Source organism: Wyeomyia smithii, chromosome 2, assembly GCF_029784165.1.
Source record: "Wyeomyia smithii strain HCP4-BCI-WySm-NY-G18 chromosome 2, ASM2978416v1, whole genome shotgun sequence".
NCBI classification, from domain to species: domain Eukaryota; kingdom Metazoa; phylum Arthropoda; class Insecta; order Diptera; family Culicidae; genus Wyeomyia; species Wyeomyia smithii.
Genome location: NC_073695.1, coordinates 10,168,318 through 10,181,913, shown reverse-complemented (window position 1 = coordinate 10,181,913; position 13,596 = coordinate 10,168,318). Strand labels below are relative to the sequence as shown.

General features: G+C 37.3%; 1 protein-coding gene across 2 annotated transcripts in view; it reads right to left on the bottom strand.

Moving 5' to 3' along the window:
• The window catches only part of LOC129726076 (RNA-binding protein Musashi homolog Rbp6), a 1,668,991-nt gene that overhangs the window by 740,577 nt on the left and 914,818 nt on the right, over positions 1-13,596 (bottom strand). The window lies entirely within an intron of this gene.

The window sequence follows — 13,596 nt, the reverse complement described above, 5'->3', positions numbered from 1 at the left end:
AATATCCTGCGTTTTCTGCATAGCGCGATCCAAAATATGCTCGGCTTTGAGCAGTCTAACAACACTTTCAAAAATATGCCAAAATATACGAGGCGAAAGCAGAAATAGTCATTAATATTAGTAATTAACTCAAGTAAGGTCTTCAGACTGAAGCTAGCGCTGCTAAACTAAATTGAACAAACTGAGAGTGTGTATGTCGATATTTATGGGACCTAATTGCATTGTGATTATAAATTCAAATTTCGAACCCCCGACCTTCCCGAAAGACGAACCTATCCTGTGCAACAGAAAGCCACTGACCGAGAGTTTGTTCGTTCGTTCGTTCGTTCGTTCGTTCGATTCGGCAACGGATAAATAACAGTCTACCGATTCTCAAGTAGCTTTTTCCAACTAATTGAACCCCTGCTCGCTCAGCCCCACCCGTCATGCGTTGGGAGCAAATTTCGCTCCCCTCTGGGTTGGTGCCAGTAAATTGGCATACTTGTCCCCACACAGAGAGACAACACACTTTGCTGTTCTTCTCCGTGCTTCGAGGCAGCAGCAGCGCTGTGAAAGCCGTGCTCTGGCAAACAGAAGGCACGCTAACTCGCATCAGTGTTGACGTACCTGCCCTTCCCCTTCCCCAAATCACTCGAACTGACCCGAACCGAAGGACCTTACCGCCGCCTGGCGCCTGGCAGCTGACAGGATGGAGCACTCGAGCTGCTGCGTGAAGAGGTAGGTAAATATCAATTAAAATACAGCTTGCGAGCAGCATAGCACACCGTCGGGGCCATTTCTCGATTACCTTCCCGGACTACGGATATCCTTCCCGAAGTGCAAACAGTTTTCAGGTGCAAACTTTTTGCTGCCACTTCACATGTTGCCGGCTCATGCTTGTGATAACCAACGATTCGATTTAAAAAAAAATCGTTCGATTCAAATCTTGTCAACTGTTTCAATTTATTTCAATCTGTCCGACACCAGCAACAATCAATATAATCAGCTTTCATCTCGAGCAGGATCATTATCCCACGCAATCTCGCAAAACAAAGAAAGACCGAGCCCCCAGCCAACAAAATTCCTATATGTAGAAATATGCCGTTACCACAGCGTCGGCCAACGGTTTGCCTCCTGGAAGGTCTTTTGGGACAGAAGAAATAACCTTTCCTCCCGAGAGGTCGGGTCCGCTCGAGTGTCGTCGTTCAGTTATCAGTTTTTAAATATCAACCTATGTTCGAACCTTTTTTTTTTTGGCTGACATCGTTCTCGTGCGTGTCACTGAATCTCGTTCGTGTTTATAGCCTTGTTCTCTCTCTGGTACGTACACAATTGTCCGTGGGTGAAGGATGAAGTGCCAGCTTTCGAGATATATTTTTTTTTTTTTTTTCACTCAATTGATGTTGACTGGCCGAGTTTTAAGGCAACCAGACGACGGTGGGTTTCAGGTTAGTCAACTTTGTTGGAAAGTGTTGTTCGGTTGCGGGAACCGACTCTGGGTGGGCAAATTGCGGGCAGCGATAGCAAAACATTGAACCCTCGGCGGCTGGCGAGGCGGATAGAAGTTTCAGAGCTGTGTTTTATTACATACTGGCTGATTTTTTTCAGGGAAATATTGTCGTTTTGATTGTTCAACATGAGTTATTTATTGATGCTTATAACACAAAAAAAATCTGTAGCTTGAAAATTGGAGCATGCAACAGTCATTTTAAACCTTATTTTACGTAAAGCCGAACTCCAAACCCAAAATCCCTGGGGGATGCGTCACTGACAACAAATTAGCTCCCTACAAAATAACGCAAAAATTTCCTTCAGGCCGTTATCATTTCTTCGGCTGCGCACAGCTGCATTGTTGACAACATACACACAAAAAAAATCTCAACTTGTGGGTGAAGGTCTTGTGCTCGTAAATACGGAACCATACACATACCAGCTGGGGACAAAAAAAAACACCGCACCGCTGCTGCTGCGCTGCTGGTGTGGAAGGAAAATCAATTGGAAATCTCGGTTCTGCTCGTCTCTGGCAGGGCAGACAGGGGTGCGTATGCACCGGGCGGGCGGAGCGGACGAGTCTCAGATGCTGTCAGTGGCAGCCAAAATTACCCACATTTTTCATCTTGCACTCTTTTTCCTCCACCCGTTTCGGCTGATTTTGCCTGCTTTGCGGTACCACAACTGGAACCACGCTGCTTCCGTTGGAGTCGTCTTTGGCTGCAGTTACGCAATTTCAGATACCGCCTACCTGGTCCTGGTCTCAAACCACACAGCAAGGGGGAGAAGAAATATGGGTACATGAGTGCTTTTTTATACCTTTTCGCAAGAGGTATTTTGCTCGAAAACTGCTTCTGCCAGACCTTCAAGCTTAATAGGGTTGGTATACCTGGTATTTTTGGGAGAAATTTCCTTGAATGTTTGGGCGTTTTTTCATCGAAATGCAATTTTCGCCGAGCTCAAAATAACGAACCTAACCACCCTAGTAACCCATGTAGTGCATAGATATCGCATAATTCACGAGCACACATACACCACAAAACACACGGTTACGGAAGTCGGCTAAGGACGACGACTTCGGGGGCTGTTTGCTATGCCGCTGGGACTGGGCTGTTGTATAGTAAAAAGTTAAAGCTCGCCGACTTTCCCTGCGCCAGCCTGCGACCGGCCGTGCAACAACCGCACACGGCAACACTGTCAATGCCACAACGTGGAAACAAAACGACAGATTTTCTCATTCGACTTCTGTCGGAGCACTGTAAGGGAATCCATATCTGTGCTGAGCGGCGGAAATCACCGGTTCTGTGTGCGTGCATGTTGTATGTGCCTTCAGGATATCAACTTCTCGAGCCGCTTTCTCGGGTGGAATCCCAAAAAAGTAGGTTGAACTTGCAAAAAAAAAAGAAAGGAACGAAACAACCGACGACAGTTGGAGTCTGAACGGAACAGCACGGAACACGGGTAGGTCTCAGCCGTCTTTTCCGGCGATGTCGGCTCGTGACGTGGGAGTCGCTATTTCTGGGGGAAGCTGACGAAAGCAAGGTATAAAGAAATATTTTTTTACGATGCTCCATAAAGTTTCTTCGAGCTGCTGCTTTTTTTTTCGAGCATCACCGTCAGGCCTACGTTTTGTTGGCTTTCTTTTGCCATTGCTCTAAGTGGGCTCCTGACGCGAGCATACACATACACACTCACCAGACCACCCAAAGATATAGTGGGGTAAAGTAAAGGGAAAACGGCAGCCGGTTGGACATTACTGCTGCTTTACCAGCATGCGTTTTGCCGGTTGAATGCCAGTCACCACCACTTTCACCTCCATCCCAGGGAACGGTTAACTTTAAAGGTTAAAGTAGGCAGTTTCTTACGCGCTTCGCTATCGCACTACTATTTAGTAGTTGTTTTCGATGGAGCAAAGAAGAGAGTATATGTGTGTGTAAGAGGCCGTACGTGGATGGAGTTCCGATTGGGGCGATATTGCGGCACGCTCGAATGGTGTCGGCGACCCGATTACACGATTTTAATGGCGTAAACTCGCTCGTGGTGAAAATGTCAATGCGCGTTCCGTCCATCCGTCCGTTCGTGCACTTCTTGGTGTAATCTAGCGAACATAAAACTTTTGTTACTGCGCGCGTTGACTTAGCATTTGATTAGTGAACTTTCGTGACGGCTCCGGTTCGTGACGCGGGCAAGTATCGGGCACTTAATTTGGATTTGGCTTGTTCGCGAGAACAAGAGCGACCATTTCCGGCCGACGACCAGCCGGTTGGGTACTCAGCTGTTTTGGGCTGGGTGAACAATGTTCGATGGTTTGTGGTTAATTAGATGTCAGGTATTTAGGTAACCTGGTCATAAAGTATTGAATCGGTATTCTAATTTAGATCGCAATTATTATTACCTGCTACTGTCAATACACTAGTAGCACGTTTTGGATGGCGTAGCGTACGTTTCATCAATTCAACCTCTGGTGGTATCAGATAGAAAAGCAACTTCTCGTTGTTTCTCAACTTCTATATTCTCATTGTTAGATTGTAACTTCATTAGATGAAATTGAGAGCGTTTCCATCAATTGTAAACTAATGGAGTCGCATGGTTATGTATGCACAATTGTGGTATGTCCATAAAATGCAACATATTCTAGTGTATAAATGCTACTCGAGAATGTTTCAAAAAACTGTGATTCTTGTGCATTAATTACATTATTGAAATCCTTTGAACCGTTTTTGTGGTTTAAAAAAAACATGATTATTGTTTTTTCATCAATTTTTAGCATTAAATTTGGATTATTCGAACTAAACGTTTAAGCAAACTATCCGACGTTTTTCTAATTCGTTGATTCCCCGAGTATTACTTCATCACAGTTAGTTGCATAATGGCCTCTAGGATCGGCCGGAAGCTTTTCACTATTGCTTGCCGCAGAGAACGCGACAAAAATCTTCGGATAACCAAAAACTGGAACACGAACCTAAATGATTTTCCATTGTTTTTCCTTAACCCTCTAGTTCCCAGTGCCGCTTTTAGACGGTCTTCAGTTGAACCTCTAAAAAGCTTCAATCAATACTTAAAAAATGCCAATAAAAATTCATAGAGATTTTTTTGGAGTCCGTCCGAAAACTATCTTGGGCACTAGAGGGTTAATTTGAATCAATATACACCAAAGTCCTTTTTTACGCGGAGGATGCGTTCCAAATTTGTTTGGACTGGCGTAGAAAAGACTTTTTTGAGCTGAAAATATAACAAAGAAAACCATCCTTAGATGTTTAAGCTTCATTTGAATACGAAAGTTATTAACACGAGAGTAAAATGAGGTTAATATCTTGTACCGTTTTTGATTAATGAAGTAATAATAATTATGCTGGCGAAGCGTATTAACAGGGTTAATGAGTTATAAATCGAGGCTAATTTAAATAAAACAAGTCAAATTATAAACAATTTTAACAAAGAACTATAACACCTTGTAATTTATAAATTCTGGGTAAAATTGTTAGACCTAATACATTCAACAATCATACTGGGCACAATCAAAACAATACGCGTTACAGTAGCTTAACTAGCCTTCTGTCAAAAGTATTATTGTGGAGAAGTATAATTCTGTGTACGGTTGTTATTACATTTTGGTATGTAGAATTAGTTGTAACGATATTAGTAGTACCATTTTCTTGCAGTTTTCGATATCTCCCTCTGCTAGAGTTTGAAATTCGATTCAATTTTCGAGCAAACTCGAAAATATGTCAAAGGGCCACAGAGTAATTGTATGCCTGGTTCGTCACTTTAACGTTGGTTTCAAAGTCTCTGAAGACTTTACTATCTTCCGAGTTGGCTAAGGGCACCAAAACTCACAGAAACGGTTAAAAAGCTATAGTCTTTCATCTTTTTTTTTTCTATTTTGAGTTTCACGGCAAAATATTTTGACGTAGGACTACGTCTAACCGCACTATATCGTGATACATTCCGCGAAAACTAAAACCAAGATGTAACGCCGAAATGAAAGATTTCAAACGGTTATACTGATGTAACCACATGATGGATCACAATAATCAATATGTCGTTGGATTGATAAAATGATGGACAATTTTGTGATTCTTCAATTTTCATTATCACTTCATTGATAAACAGTGAAAATCGAATAAAAGTTTCAAGGTCGAATTTTCACCAACAATGTACTAATCATATGCGAGTACGCCTGGCACAGACTTCATGAATAGACACCAACTGCCTGCTGTGATATCCTGGATAGCAGTGGCAAAAAAAAAAATTTGACAGAATCTCTCCGTCTTAATAGGTCAACTAATGTTACCTTCCATGAGCCTAGACTATTTTGATGTCTTGAAGGTGAAGCTTTTTCGGAAAGTTCGTAACCACCTCCACTGTCAGACAGTATTACGTTCTGCTGTTAATAAATATGTTAATGTTAATAAAGCTGATGTTTTGAAGGAGAATATGATGTCACAGGCAACAGTACTGCACCGAGCAATGTATGAACAGAGCGCTGGTTACTCGTCGTCTATCAGTGCAGAAAAACTCGATATTCATTTTTGTGCAGTCAAGCGAATTGAAAACTACATTGCCATGGCGTGGAACACAATCGAATTGCCGTTTGAATTGTCTTCTTCTTCTTCTTCTTCTTGTTTCGTATAGCAGCAAATATCAGAATTCAATATGATTTTTCGAGTGCCGCAAAATACGCTGCGCCGCCAGGGACAACAAAATGCGTTGTTTATTTTTGAACTCTACACTCTGCTTTTTTCAGATTTATTTAAATAACTGAATATAGGGTATTTAAAAGACAATAGAAAACCAAAATGCTCCGTACAGATCTTTGAATAGGTAGTTAAACGAGCTGTACTGAAGATTATATTTTACTAGCTAAATGAATTTAGTCCAATATGACAATACTAGTTGCATCCCGCGGTGGCGGCATAGAAGAAAAACCAAATTCATTTCATCTTGATATTAGAGTTCCGACATTAGTATTTGTATTTTTCAATTGAAATTTTTTTTGAATTAGCATTTGCAAAAAAATACTATTTTCCGTAACCTTACTTGTAATTGAACAACGCTATGCAAACATTAATTGCTGAGGCTAATGTTGTGCATCACTCTAGCCCAGTTTATTTTCGAAGATAACAGACATATAACTTTCGTTGTTCTTTGGTATCTTGAACTGATCAATTTTTTTCTGATTGATTCAGAAAAAATACAGATAGAAAAAAAGCAAAGCCTTGGTGCTACATTCCGATTCGGAACTTGACCTTCTGTTTTTTATTATACACAGACTTCGCAGCCAACTGTTTAGTGTACAGGACAATTGCGGGGCTAGCGCTACGATCCTACTGACACCGACAGTTTCTCCCGAGTCGAGACTCGAACCTATGACGACTGGCTTGTTAGGCCAGCGTCGTACCTCGAGACCAACTGGGAGATCTGTATACAGATAAAATGTTTTAATTGACCTGAATTGAATGTTAACATGTTTGTAAAATTCTATGTCAATTTTAAATTTTCTGTGAATATATATTTTCTACTAAAACTGTAAATCGTTATCGATATTTTTTTCCACAAGCTTGTAACTGCAGTAAAAAAATTATGTTACATCTTTGCCGCTTTGTAATCGGTGAGTGAGCCAACTTCAACAAAAAAATAGATATAGAAGGAAGTTTAATTACTACTAAATCGTACTCAATTAAATATTTAATAGAAGGTTGCCTTTTCGCGTATTAAAGAAAATTTGAGGGGAAATTTGGGTCTAGAGCTCTATAGCAATATTTTAGAGATAAACTTTCTTCTACAAAGTTGTTACATATGATAAAGCGCTTATTGAAAAAATATCAAAAATTAGGGTGACCAAAATTTTCGATGCTATCAAGTATCTAACTTTTTTATTTTTGTAGATAGAAAACCTTGTTCTACAATTTTATAGCTCCAATAATTTTAAGTATTTTTGTAAAAAAAGATTCTCTCTAAAACATTGCTATAGAGTTCTAAACGCAAATTTCCCCCTATATTTGGTTTCTGGACCATTGTGAATGTTAGAAAGAATATTTTTTCCGCTAAGATAGAGTGCTGCAAAAAAATAATTAATATACAGACCCCGTTCGATTTTGGCAGCACGCCAGAATTTTTTATGTTGCCAAAATCAAACCGGGCCAAAAATGAACGGTTCTTTTTTCATGACTTTTTGATTTTTCAAGTGGTCAAAGACGTCGTCTTAACAGTAGAAACGGCCACCAATGAACTAGTTTTGGTTCCAAGTCGTTTGAGGTGTCGCTTGATGAATTTGGGCTGACGACCTAGATACTTGATATTACCACCCGAACCAAAATACCTTCCTTTTGGAAGATGTTAAGCTTAAATTGGTTAAAATAAAACAAGCAAACTACAAAAGTAAAACGAGCTCAAATTAAACATAGCTTCAAAATAAAAATATAAAATTATTGTAGTCCTACGTCAACTATGCGGTCGTGTCTTGGATACCAGCCTCCTACTAATTGTCGACCAGTTTTATCATATATCCTAAAGAATTTGAAAGATTCCATTTCCTTATGCTGTATGTTTCAATATTACAAGCTAAATTTACCATATTAGCGGAAAAGGCGTTTTCAAATTTCAAGTGTTACCAAAAGTTAAGTATCATTGAAGAAAAAAATCTGACACTAAACGTGGTGAACTAAGAAATTTTATTAAGAATATTTTTTTTTTTTATTTCACCTGATCTAGTTTTTGAATCTTTTGTTCAAAGCTGAAAGTTTGTTGTTTAATATTTTTCACTGTTATTTTCAGAAATTATCTTCAGATGTTTATTCAATATGACTGGAATCAAATCAATTTAAGAAAAAAAACTTCTTTTATCCTATATTATTCTTTCTCGTTCGTAAAATCACGCGTTTTTCAATAAAAATAATAATATACTCAAATAAGAAATGTTGGTTATTCACCAGTATTTGATTCATCAGTTGAGTTAAAAAAACAGAAACAGTTAAATATATCAACAATATATAGCACGATACTATAGCGGTATAGAACTTTTGAAGTGACCTAGCGTAGATTGTACGTTTTGTTGAGTGTAACTTTCGCTCATACTAGAAATTTTCCAAACACCCCTTAAATTTGGAGTTATGGTCAAAATACCGTTTTTCGGAATAATTTGTTTAGTTTGCTTTTTCTCAACCGATTTTGAATGTTTTGACAGTTTTGGCAGTTTAAGCTATTAAATTGTATACACGTTTGTACCAACATTAAGTTTTTTGCGTATTTTTTCTTCAAATAACTTAAAATTTGCCACTTATTTATGTAAAAAATTTACTACAAATAGGTACACTAAAAACTCAAAACTGTTTTCGATTATGAATAAAACAGAAGTTTTTTCCTGAAAATCGTGTTAAATTTGACTGACTTATTGAGAAAAATGTAATTTTCGACTTTTTACCGCACCATTATTTCACGGTGCTACAATTGGAAAACAAATGCAAAAACTTCTTGTGTGTTCTCGTGTAGGTTGTAGCTCTAGTCAAGTATTATTTGCGCCCATACTAGAAGTTTTACTACAATCCCCGGAATTTCAAGTTATGGTTGAAGCACCATTCTTGGACCTAAGCTTACATTTTTATTTTTTACTTGGTCATTATTTTCGACCACTTTGGAAATGAGAAAAATAGGGCTTTCAAAGTATAGAGATATATTCGTAGACTTCACCACAATGTAATGCGTTGTTTTCAAATAAAGTTTTTTCTTGTTTTTTTCTGAATTTTTTGTACATATGTTTTACAACTGCTCTCACTAAGTAATTTCAGAAGCTCTCGTAGTTTCTTTCATTTTTAGCACCGGCTATTTTTTTATCTTTTGCAATTATTTTGTCTTAAGCACGTGATTTGTATATTTTATCAGCATTATCCAAAAACGTTGTTATTGGATTGAATGTTAGCAAGAAAATCATCCTAATCCTAATCAATCAAATGGTTCGACTTGATAATACTTATTGTTGTATGTGCCTGTATTGCAGAGATTAGGCTGTGGCATGGCGAAATGAAAAAAGTGTGCTGATTTCTTTTTTTTTTTTGTAGGATAAAACGTTTTCTTCATTTTTATTTAACCCAAGCAATCTTTCAGTTTGCTTTAAAGTAATGTACTTCCTAAATGCGGAATCTGATTCATCGCTAGTATTTAATTATATGAAAGAACAGCGATTCCTCACTGTCTGCAAGCAAGCTTTCAATACTAGTCAGTTCGTTGAAAATATGGATTTTTTTTGTATTACATATTTTGCAATTTTTTAATCCAAAGGCAGTAAATGTAAGTATGACAACGGAAACATAAATTAGCTGGAAACAGGGCAGTATAAACTACGGAAAAGCAGTAGGCGGAACTTCATCTAATTTTTCTTCAACTAAGCAGGTGGAACCTGAACCCACATCTTATGACCTGTCTTAACGTCATTCATAATAATAAAAATTACATATTTTGTTAAAAATGATTGATAACTTTTGTTTGCAGTTTTTTATAAATTTTGGGAGAAAACATTGATAACGGGGGTATTGTTTCCAAATAATTTTATTTTTTTTTTAATCACTTCTCGTTTTAGCTGAAACTCTATGACAGCACTATAACAAATTTATTCCATGTTTTTTTCAACGCGATCCACGAGGTATCACTTCCATTCTCAAGACTTTATTTTGGAAAAACTAAATTTATCATTTTCATCATTTGTTGCGTTATAAAAAGTAAAATATCAATGAAATAAAATTTAATGGTTTTTGGGAAGACTCACAAACTCACAAAATTTGAGTTGATATTCCACATGATCCAGTGGAAGTAATATTTCTAATAATTGTTGCTAAGAGTTATGTTTTCACATACGTTGGGAGAATTTCCGGTTGAGCAATCTTGAAAGTTATAGAACGACGTTTTTTCATACCGTCCGACGTTTCGTCGCTGATCAGTGACTTTTTCAGGGGAAAATACACTATCCGCATTAATTTTGGAATCGACTCACTGAGCATTACAACACCTGAATTGAATCTACCAGAACCCCAAAACATTTAACAACACCTAAAATGTTTATATTGCTGTCACTCTATCTCGTGATTCAGTTAACCTGGGGATTTGTGATCTGCCTTCAGCATAGTTGTGCCGAAGGTCAAAGGCTTGTAGCCCACGGATAGTAAGGTTTGGGATTCAGCCGAAACGCGGCTCTAGTGTGCCTGTATTTTAGTTTTTCGAACATAATTGACTCGAGAATCCAACCACTTAAAAGTTTTGGATTTCATCACTTCAGCAATTGAGCACTCCATTGGTGAATAAAAATATTTTCACAGCCAAAATGATTTGTTTGAATGGAATAGTGTCTTTGGCAAAGTGGTAGCTTATAACTTTGCTCTTCCAAAAAAAACTTGGAAATAGTAAGTAAAAAAAAAGAAACTATAACTGTTCTTTTTATTTTCCCATGATCAGACAGTCATCAATGTTCAGCTAATTTTTTGTAGTTTTCGTAAAGAAATCCATTGTTAAAACATGACATTTTTAGATAACTTATTTTCAATTTCTCTTTTAACTTGTTTTTTGAATAAAAAAAATTAAGATTAGAGTGAATATTTTTTTCGGAAAGACGAAAATATTATTTACAACTTTGCCGAGGATATTACACCGATCAAACAAACCTAAAAATATTTTTAGTCATCAATACCTATTTTCAAATAACTCCTCAAAAATAAAACTAATAGCACAAAATGGTAAATCAAAAGTGTTCGATTGAAGTGGTTACCCGGTTTTTGGCGTAATTACACTATTTTGAACTAAATTTATTTTGCGAAATAAACCACTTAGAAAGCAGCGGTCAAGAAAAATGTTAAGAAGGTCAAACTGTTGGCTGGCTAACAGTTTTGTCCACAGTTCTGCCACAACGTTGTGGTAGTCTACATAAAGCTTTCAGTATTTTCTATTTACCTTTAATTCGTGGATTCAACCGCTCAAAAAGCTGTGGTCTTCATCGAATTCATACCACTTAAAACCAAACACATACCGTAAAGCAGGTAGCAGTCTTATTCTCAACGAAACTGCCCACCAACCAGAAACCCTTGACCTTCTGATCAACTTTGCTGAAACCCGTAGCATTCTATGGAATCGTAATCGCGAGATAAGATGAGGTGAAAATACGAGGAATAGCGTGCACACCAGCGCTATGTATCGGAAAAAGTGTTCATCATTCAGAAGCCCTTGAAATTGTGAACTACTCGGTTCAAGATTGCAACTTGCTAGATAGTCTGAATCGCGAGAAAAATTGAGATCAAAATACAATGAATTTCGTAAGCACCTGAATGACCGTGTAGTTAAAGTGTGTTTAATTAAGAAAATGAATTTCGTGCTTTCTATTGCCACATAGGGGCAGAATTCTGAACAAATCTGCTAAAGACCGCAACTCTTTGAGTCATCGGAATCAACAAATTTCGACCCGTTCCAGGTAATGATAAACTTTTTAAAAAGTACTGCTGTATTCAAACTGGGTGTTGTAATACTAAGTGAAGCGATTGAAAACTTAGTTAAATAGTGTATATTTGACCCTTTCTCGTCAAAATAATCTTTTTGGTTTACTGTTATCAATTAATATTGACGCTAATCTTTAAAAAGTATTGCAACAAGGAACGAAAAAGACATATTTTGCCCTGAAGATGTCACTGATCAATGACGAAACGTCGAACAGAGGAAAAGAACATCGTTCATTAATTTTTGAGAAAGTTCGGCAGGAAATACACATAATTTAGGTAATATTTTTGTTGTAAGACACTCCTGAAGACTTGGTACTGAAAACTTAAAACGTAAAAGGTGTTTGCTATCTTCCAGATTTCCAGTATTTTAACTCAATAATACAGTAAGGTCGTTTTTTACGCGGGTTGCTTTCCTCCATTACTCCGTTTTAGGCCACGAGTGATCATAGTTTTCAATAAAAATCACAATTTTTGGTGCAAATACTCAAAATTTAAAATAATGCATTTTGGTCTCTATATTGGCCACTATCATATTCGAACGAGGTTCTAACGTTTTAAGACGGTTTTCTTTGTTATATTTGCAACTCAAAAAAGTTGTTTTTACGCGGGCCCATACAAATTTAGAACGCATCCCCTGCGTAAAAAACGACCTTAGTGTGCTGGAAACTAGTAAATGACAATGTGTTACCTGTTTTTTAAGGATATATCTCTTTTCATTATGTAAAACAATACACAATTGTTGTAAATAAGCGTTGGCTTAGCGTAACTGCCAACGTCTCCGTCAACCACGCGGGAAGCTTGGGTTCGAATCCAAACGCTAACATAGGTGACGTGATCAACTCACAATGAATTTACAAGTAAATAATCATCGTTTTAATAATCGACTCAACTAAGTTTGGTCTTCCCAAGATTTGAATGTCAATTAAATTGAAGTCCAAGGTTTAAGACCAGCAAACCTGAAAAAGAATAACGAAAAATTCTAAATGTCAAAACTAGAACAGAAAACAAACATAAAGTAAAATTCGAATTAAACAAATCTGTTTCTCAAGACCAAAAAGGGCGAAAAAAATAAAAAAATCCTGAGTTGAGCTAAGAACGAATGAAACGACCAGAGACCAGAATAAACTCCAATAAAAAATGATCCTAATTTATCCTCAGAGTGGCGAGTCCAACAAGAAAAATGATTAACCCTCTAGTGCTCAAGTTAATTTTCAGACGGACTTCGGAAAAATCACTATAAAACTTTATAAACATTTTTCAAGTATTGATTGAAGCTTTTTAGAGGTTTCACTGGATACCGTCTAAAGGCTCAACTAGAGGGTTAAGCTCGAAACGGCAAAATAAATAATTGTTAGGTTCAGAAAAGGCAGAAAATCGATCTCGAATTGAGCTCAGCATAGTGAAAAAGTGCTTCTAGAGGCCAGATGAGGCCAAAAAAGAATGTGTTCTTTACGTTCTCGTCCGGATGATGAATGATAAATGATTCTAATAGCAAGAAAGGGCTAGAAATAAAAATCATAATACCTAGTTGGGCTTAGAAAAGCGATAAAACGCTTGTGAAGCCCAGACTATCCCAGAAATCAAACTCAGAATAGCAAAAGAAATGCTTTTGAAAGTCATGAAAGACAACAGTTTTCAACTTACAAAGTTC